Source organism: Mirounga leonina, unplaced genomic scaffold (genome assembly GCF_011800145.1).
Source record: "Mirounga leonina isolate KUSES-001 unplaced genomic scaffold, KU_Mleo_1.0 Mir_176, whole genome shotgun sequence".
NCBI classification, from domain to species: domain Eukaryota; kingdom Metazoa; phylum Chordata; class Mammalia; order Carnivora; family Phocidae; genus Mirounga; species Mirounga leonina.
The window spans coordinates 50,053,421-50,061,706 of NW_023270454.1; the positions used below are offsets into that span (position 1 = coordinate 50,053,421).

General features: G+C 37.8%; 1 pseudogene; it reads right to left on the reverse strand.

Annotated features, from left to right (window-relative positions):
• Positions 1-5,692: 5,692 nt before the first annotated feature.
• On the reverse strand, positions 5,693-6,548 carry LOC118022468 (annotated as a pseudogene).
• Positions 6,549-8,286: the final 1,738 nt, after the last annotated feature.

The window sequence follows — 8,286 nt, forward strand, 5'->3', positions numbered from 1 at the left end:
AAAGAAAGAAAGAAAGAAAGAAAGAAAGAAAGAAAGAAAGAAAGAAAAAAGAAGAAAGAAAGAAAGAAGAAAGAAAGAAAGAAAGAAAGAAAGAAAGAAAGAAAGAAAGAAAGAAAGAAAGAAAAGAAAGAAAGGAGAAAGAACGGTAGGTGGTGGAAGAATTGAAAAATCATTTAGCACAAAGCATAATCTCGAAAGATTCATAGAAATTCAGATAATATTATTTCAGCAGAAAAAAAATCACTCATGCCATTACATTGATATTGTTATTTTTTTTAAGTTTTTTTTTTAATTTATTCATTCGAGATACAGAGATACAGAGAGAGAGAGAGAGAATATGAGCAGAGGGAGAAGCAGAGGGAAGGGCAGAAGCAGGCCCCCCGCTGAGCAGGGAGCCCGACGTGGGGCTCGATCCCAGGACCCTGGGATCATGACCTGAGCTGAAGGCAGACGCTTAACCATCTGAGCCACCCAGGTGCCCCGATATTGTTATTTTTTAATGATATAGTTTTATATTTGTTCTTTGTAATTAATTTGTCCATCTCTTTTGGTTTGATAATCATAAAATAGGGGTAAACATTAGGATTTATACTCCGTGTTGGTTTCTACATAGATAGGAAAACAATTTCAATCAACTCTAGGGTATAAGAGAAATATATTCCTTTATGAAGTCTAAATACTATACAAGTTTGAGAAACATTGGACTAAGCCAAGTCACACCTCACCATCCTGCCACTGGGGGGGAAAAATTGGCAAGACTTGGTAACTTAGAAGACACATTAGGTAAGAAAAAAGAATAATTATTCTATTCTAGTGTTACCAGGTGAACTGGGGAGACCCCCCTAGCCCAATGCCTCTGCCCAACCAGTCCCAAAGATGTTGTGAAGACTTTTGGTCTCAGAAGAAAGAATTCAAGGACAGACACAACACGGTGGGCCAGAGACACAAGCAGGAGTTTATTAAATGAAAGTAAATTATTGAGCTATGGCAGTAGGTAAGCTCTGAGGTCCAGAGAGAGAGAGAGAATGAGCATAAGCAAGCACCCTGCCCCTGGAGGTTGGGTCTCTATCTTTTATTGAGAGTTGTTAACAAGGTGGTAGAATATCCATTACTTAAGGTGGGGATTTCTTGGAAGCAAGATTTTAAGCCATTTCTTCCTTACTTGGTCGTGGTCTATAGCCCTCTTTGCCTTCAGCTCGTCTGGTTTGATCCAGCTTCTTATGGCTTTGTTTTGAGTGTGCTGCCAGGACAAGTTTTTAACTTTCCTGAGAGCTGACCCTGATTCCCCCTTTGCTGGCCTCTAGTCATCCTATTAAAACCTAACTAGCCACCTACTCTAACACTAGTGCTGGCACTGGACTGGACAATGTGTTTTCAGATTAACAGAAGAGAAAATTTGGAAAAGAAAATTAGGACTTTATTTTTGGTCATGTGTTTAGGTGGCAGTAGAAATAAAGAGAACACAAACACAGTAAATATGTAAAAGATGATGGCAGCAAGATTTAGCAAATCATTGGTATGTGGGATAAAAGAGAAGCAAGTCAAAAATATCCACGATTGTTGGAATAACTGGTGGGGTTATCAACCCAGATAAAGAACACAAATGGAGGAATAGATTTAACAAGAGAAGATAGTGTGTTCAAATTTGAACATTTTCAATTTGAGTTTTCTGTGGAACATTTGTCAAGAAGATATATAATAGTTACTTAAGCCAGGAAGAAGTTTGGAATAAAGAATATAAATATCTTAGTCTTTCATTTATTTGTCATAATTGGGAGGAAAGAGTGAAAGATGCTTCTTGCGCCTCCTGTGAACAAGAATCCTATGACCACAATAATGGCGTGAGAATGGAATTTTTTGAGGAAAAAAAAAGAAAGTAAAGAAAAGTTGTAGGTAGAGTAAAAGCAGATAATAGAAAGAACAATGGTGAATGTATGAAAAAAAAGTGTGTTCTCATGGAAGGAAAGGAAGAGAGTAACCAGTGATATTTAAGGCAAGAGAAAGGTAGATACACATGTCAAATGTGGCAACAGAGAGCAACCTCAGAGAGAAAAGTTAGAGTAGCTTTTTGTCAAAGAAAACCCTACCCCGTTGTTTGTGAGAAGTGAATTTAGACAATTCCTTCAAGAAATTTAGTACAGAAGATGGAGAGAGATGTCAGACAGTAACTGTTAGGAGACATGGAATTAAATGAGGCTTTTTGTTTGATTTCATTTGTTCAGAGTGAAGTCCTATAAAAGAAGATAAGTGGAAAAGACAGAAGATTGATGCCCAGTTAGATGCACTGGCCTTGAAACAGAGAATATTACCTCATTTTAGGAATGGAGAAAAAAAATAAAGATGAACAATGGTGCAAATAAATTTGAAGGTAGATTGAATTTTTTGAGAACCAATGTGTCAAATAATTTCAGATTTCTCAAAGAAGTATTTATATCAGCCATTGAGTCTATGGTTTTCCAGACATTTAAACATGCTTATGAGAAATAATTAAGATTTAAATTTGGAATGTTTATAATATTTTTTTAAAGATTTTATTTATTTATCTGACAGAGAGAGAGAGCGCAAAACCCGGGGGACAGAGGGAGAAGGAGAAGCAGGCTTCCTGCTGAGCAAGGAGACCTCCTCCCATGTAGGGCTCAATCCCAGAACCCTGAGATCATGACCTGAGCTGAAGGCAGACGCTTAACCAACTGAGCCACCCAGGTGCCCCTATAACGTTTTCTGATCAACCATTAGTCATCCACATTTAGTAACATAATAGGTTATAGTACCAGTGGTTAGAAATTTGGCTTGTTTGCTATAGTGCAAGAGGGGGACAAAAGAAACTGAAGCATGAAAATTGAGTATTGGTGCAAGAATTGAATAACTGGTGGAAGAAAAGAATCAGCTGTTCTTCCCACATGGTTGTATTTTATTTGATCTGACATTCACCCCGGAAATTATTGACAAAATAATAGTGTCCACTGAACTTTGATATTAAATCAAGGAAACCATAAATAGAATATATTTACAATTTTAAAAAGTCATGATAGCATTTACATTCATCTTTTAAGTTGTAGACAGTGTTTCTAGTACTGAAATAGGGTGTAGGGAGGTATACCCCAAGAAAATACAGTTTGGGAAACTTGAAGGCTCTAGAGCCTAAGACCCAAGTTGAAGAGAACTCAAACCTCAGAGGTTCTTGCTTGTGACTATGTACATCCATGGATGAGAGAGAGAATCCGAAGCACAGCTACATTAGTTACGTTTTCAAAGTAAAGGAAGAAAACCAATACCTGATTAATAAAAATTGATAGTGTAAACATTTGGTTGATACACAACTTTGCAAATTATTGGATACCAGAATTGGTTCTTACCCTAAATAAATATGTGTACCTTCTAAGAAACTTTATGTTCATCCCTTCCTTCTCTGTGATCTGCAAGACCCAGCACTTCCTATTTGAGAGACAGTAAGAATGAGCTTCAGTTAACTGCCAGATTGACTGTGGCAGCCATGGATGTGGGCCACTTGGATATCCCTGCAAAAGAAAACTGCTACCAGGATTGCAATCAGCTGGCGATTGCAGTTATAATAAGTTTAGAATCTGCAAAAGTTTTTTTAGCCCAAGAACACACTCCCCCTGGGGTGTTCAGGCTAATGACTGGGTGAGGGGCAGTGCTAGGACTGTGTTGTTTCTGCCCAACATACAGCTTCTCAAACAGACTGTCTTTTGGGGGGCTCCCTGTTGGCATGAATGAGACTCTCAGAAGAGCATCAGTAACTAACTCTTCCTATCCAATATTTCTTCTTTACTTCTGTAATTTCATAGGTATCAAACCTGCATCACAGATTTGAAGATTCTCCCTACTATGACCTTCTCTCCATTGTCTTTCAGACTTCTGCCCAATAAATCTCTTCCATTCCTGACTTAATCTTGGTGTCTGCTTCCCAGTAGAATTGGACTGACACGTTGACTCTCATTGTATAAATAGTAAATGTTGACACATTTCAGAATGCAGGTTTTTCTGTTTGTGCATTATCAAAGGTAAATATGGAGAGCAATAATCCTGTGAAAAATAAGCACACTAATTTTTTATCGCTGCTGTAACATATTACAAGAAAAGCTTAGATATATAAACAATACGAATTTACTCTCTTTTGGAGTTAACATCAATGTATTAGTAGGGCTCTTTTCTTCTGGAGGCTCCAGGAAAAAAATCTATTTCCTTGTCTTTTTCAACTTCTAGTGGCCATCCCTATTCCTTGGCTTATAGCACTTTCTTCTGTCTTCAGTGCACCAGACTCCAATTTCTGTTTCATTGCCCTTTCCATTATAGGCAAATCTCCCCCTGCTTCCCTTAGAAAGTCACCTGTGATTACATACATAGCCAACCCAGATAACCCAGCATAATTTCTCCATCTCAAAATCCTTAATTCAATCACATATCCAAGTCCCTTTAGCCTTGTATAGTTCACAAGTTTCCAGGATTAGGATGTGAGTATATTGGGGTGGGTGGGGAGCATTACTCAGTTTATCACATCAAATAAATTATTTTTCTAAGAAGATTGAGTTTGAAAAATATGAAATTTTGGGATTAGGTCCAGAGTAAAATTATTTATACTTCAGAGGTTCTTGTCCATGACTATGGGCATCTGTGGATAAGACGGAAATATTGAAGCACGGCTCTGCATTGCGAAGATCTCAAATGGAGGAAGAAAAGCAATTCAGAGGCAATGGATATTGATGTTGTAGACATCTGAACAATATTATAACAACTATAATTTTGAAAAGTATAGGCTACCTGTATAAGTGACTGTTCCTTTTTTTGACTATTTTGAAAATAAACTATTAAATTAAAAATTATAAAAATTTCTTTACAATGCAATTATAAGGTTCTTTGCCATTAACCCAAATAATTGTATTTTGACTGAAATTCTGTGGAAGTTAGGTCTCTCATGACTGGCTGTGCCTACAAAACAGAAGTAATGCAAAGTCCATGACATTGAGAATCCAGGTAAGAAGCACTTAAGAAGCAAATGATTTTAGGTATGGACAACTTGAAATTTACCTGTTTACCAGATAATTTAGATATTCAAATACATAAATATCCAGGAAATTACTGTGATATATACATAACTGTTGGATGCAGAGGGCATTTGTAGTGATACTTACAACTTCCTCCCTCCACCCTCCCACCAGAACCTCATCACTTTTTCTCTGACCTAGACTGAAAATAAGCTACAATACCTAGATATTAGCACCTGGTCTGATTAAATGATTATTTTTTTTTTCAGGGTGAGAAAGGCTTTACTGGGGATCAGGCAGGGCTGGGCAGGGACCACCCTGGGGGACCGGGGCCTGCACTCCAGGCCTTACGGGGCTTCGAGGCAGCATGCGGGAGCTCACAGCAGGGCTCTGCAGGCCAGGAGTCCAGTCCAGCTCCTGCAGGTGGAGCAACCACCCAGGGAAGAATGGTCTGGTTGGCTTTAGTGCAAGAGGGATAACACTGGTGGGGGAGGAAATTTGCTGAAGTAGAGAGCTGACAACAAAGGGCCTGGATGAAGACAGGGTTGGGAGGGAGAAAAGGGGGCCCATAGGTACTTCATGGGGACAAAGGAATGTAACAAAGGACAAAGAAGCAAGACAGCTGTTCGGGGAGACACAGCAAACACAACTCTGGCTCCTCAGTGGCACTCCCTCCCATGTAGGCCCTACTTGTTGCCCCACATGGCAATCTTAGAAACAGATGACCTGGGAGGAAGCGGCTGGACGTCATGTAGGCAGAGATCTTCTTCAGGCCCTCAAAGCGGGACATGAACTCCTTCAGGTTTGGGAATGTATCCAGGCACTTGGGCTCGAATATACGCCAGGAAATCCACGTAGGTGAGCTTCTCCCTTGCAAACTAAAGCGTCTTCCCCAGAAACTGTGAGTAGAGCTTCATCTTGTCAGGCAGTCCCTCCAGGTACCCAGCCTTCAGTTTCTCAAAGTCAGTGTTGTAGCTCATCCTAGCAAAGTATAGGTGGGTGTCGATAACCTAATTCTCCAAAATGTCCATGCAACACTTCTGCTCTTCTGTCTACCCACACAGGTTGTGTTTGTGAGCAATGTAGCGAAGGATAGCATTGCTCTGGGTGATCTTGTGAGCCCCATTAATTAAGTAGGACAGATTGGGGAAGTCCAGGCCCAGCTTGAATTTTTCATTCAGTCACTGGCTTCTGTCATAGTCGGGAGCGTCCCCCATTGTGTACTTCTTTTCCTCATAGTGTGAGTCTGTGTACTCCAGGAGTAGGCAGTTGGCGTGAGCCAGCCCACAAATGTCCCAGTAACCCAAGGTCATGACCATGGTGCTGGCTTTTGAGCGGAGTGGACTGATTAAATGATTCTTAAGAAGACACTACAGAAGTTATTGGCATCATATGCAGTTGAAATCAATGATTCAGTAGTATTTTCAAATTTGTGAAGAAAACAAACCGACTAACAAAAACTGTACTTTCATATCCGGTGCCTGGATTTTGAATAGGCACCCAAACTGAATTTTTCCAAGTAAGCCTAGCCAGATGCTTCAAGGATTAGAACAGATCACTTTTTTATTTTGTTTTGTTTTATTGCTTCACATGTACTAACATAGAATGTTGAGTTAACAGGTATGTGAACATTGTACAGAGACATGAAAGCTGCTTGTTGTTTCACAGACTAATCCCTTTTCTCCTATGCTCAGTAACATAATAGGTCAAAGTTCATAGGTATGCAATACCAGCTAGCATTGTATAGATGGAATCAATAGCATAATCCTATTAGATTTTGAAAAACAGTTTACTTTATGATATAAAGTGGAGTTGTGATTGATTTTCAAAATAAATTGTAGTTCTATATTCAACTCAGACAAGAATAGTTTTTAAAGCAGCAACATTCTCTTTGTGAGGCCATTGTTTTTCTTTAATTTTCTAGCCTTTATAAATAAATTTTACCTATGTGACCTAATAAAAAGACATTGAATTAGCCTTGTCTTTCCACTTAAAATTGCCTTGGCTTTGTACCAACTTCTAGAGAACTGAATGCCTGCTTTTAAGTTAACCACTTACTCTAGAACATCCCTGGTTAAAAACAATAGCTTTTAGACAATGGCAGTGTTTCACTTTTTATAAAATTTTTCCTTAAGTCCAGAATTATTATAAGTATTTATATATTAACAATTAATATTCAGCCATTATACATCTTTATAGCAATACCTGTATTTATGTTCAACTTCTTTTCTGATTAGTCAATTTCCATGTTGAATTGTTGATTCCAGTGCCACATTAAATGGTAAATATTTTTTATTATTCCCCTGCCTACAAATGCATTGACTATGGATGCTATGTTTCTAACATTTACCAACTCTTTCCCACATGATTAAAATCTCAGGTTGATTTTAACATCAGTTTGAAGGATATGATAGTATCCTTAAACATCCCTTAAATATCATGAAACTTTAGAAACATTAAATGCAAATTTCTCTGAGTAGAATTGCATGTGGTGGAATAATACTAAGGAATTCATACTAAGGAAAAATCTAATTGTGTCCATAGCAAAAAAGAAAAAATACTTTACAATCTTAACATTCTCTCTACTGTCTCATGAGCCAAAGAAGTTTTTTTTTCCAATTTTATTTCCAGCTTAAACTTGATGCCGTCATAGCTCAACCTGAAAGACAAAAAGTTCATTTAATTCAATTACTTCAGATAGTTCAAATGCATGGAAAGAGATAGCGATCTGTATTGGCTCAAAATGGTGGGCTAAGTACACATATTTTCTTTCTTTTTAGGAATGAAAAGATGACTTAAGAGCACATAAAAAAAAAAAGTGCTGAAAACAAGAAGAAGTATGTGATAGACGAGGAATTATAAAGAAATGTTTCAAAGGCAAAGGCAGATGGATTCAAACCAAGAGAAGAAATCTCAACTCAAAGCACAGAAAGACCATCTGCAAAAGATAGGAACAGCTCTTGAAGTATACCAACACTAGAGAGGAATAAAGAAAACATTAGGACTAAAAATGCAACCCAGTTCCATGCTACATACCAGGCACATTCTTAAAAAAAAAAAAAAAAAAGTGACACTGTTAAAGGTCATGAGAGCAGCAAATATATACTAATTCAATAAACTATCACAAGCCAAATTATATAGCATCAAAATATACAAAATATTTTTAAGGAAAAAGGAAAAAAGAACAGAAACAAAATAGCATAGGAGATGATCATAGTTCTAAGTCCATGAGAGATAAAACAGTTAAATGCAACATCATAAAATATCTTGGAAGTGTACA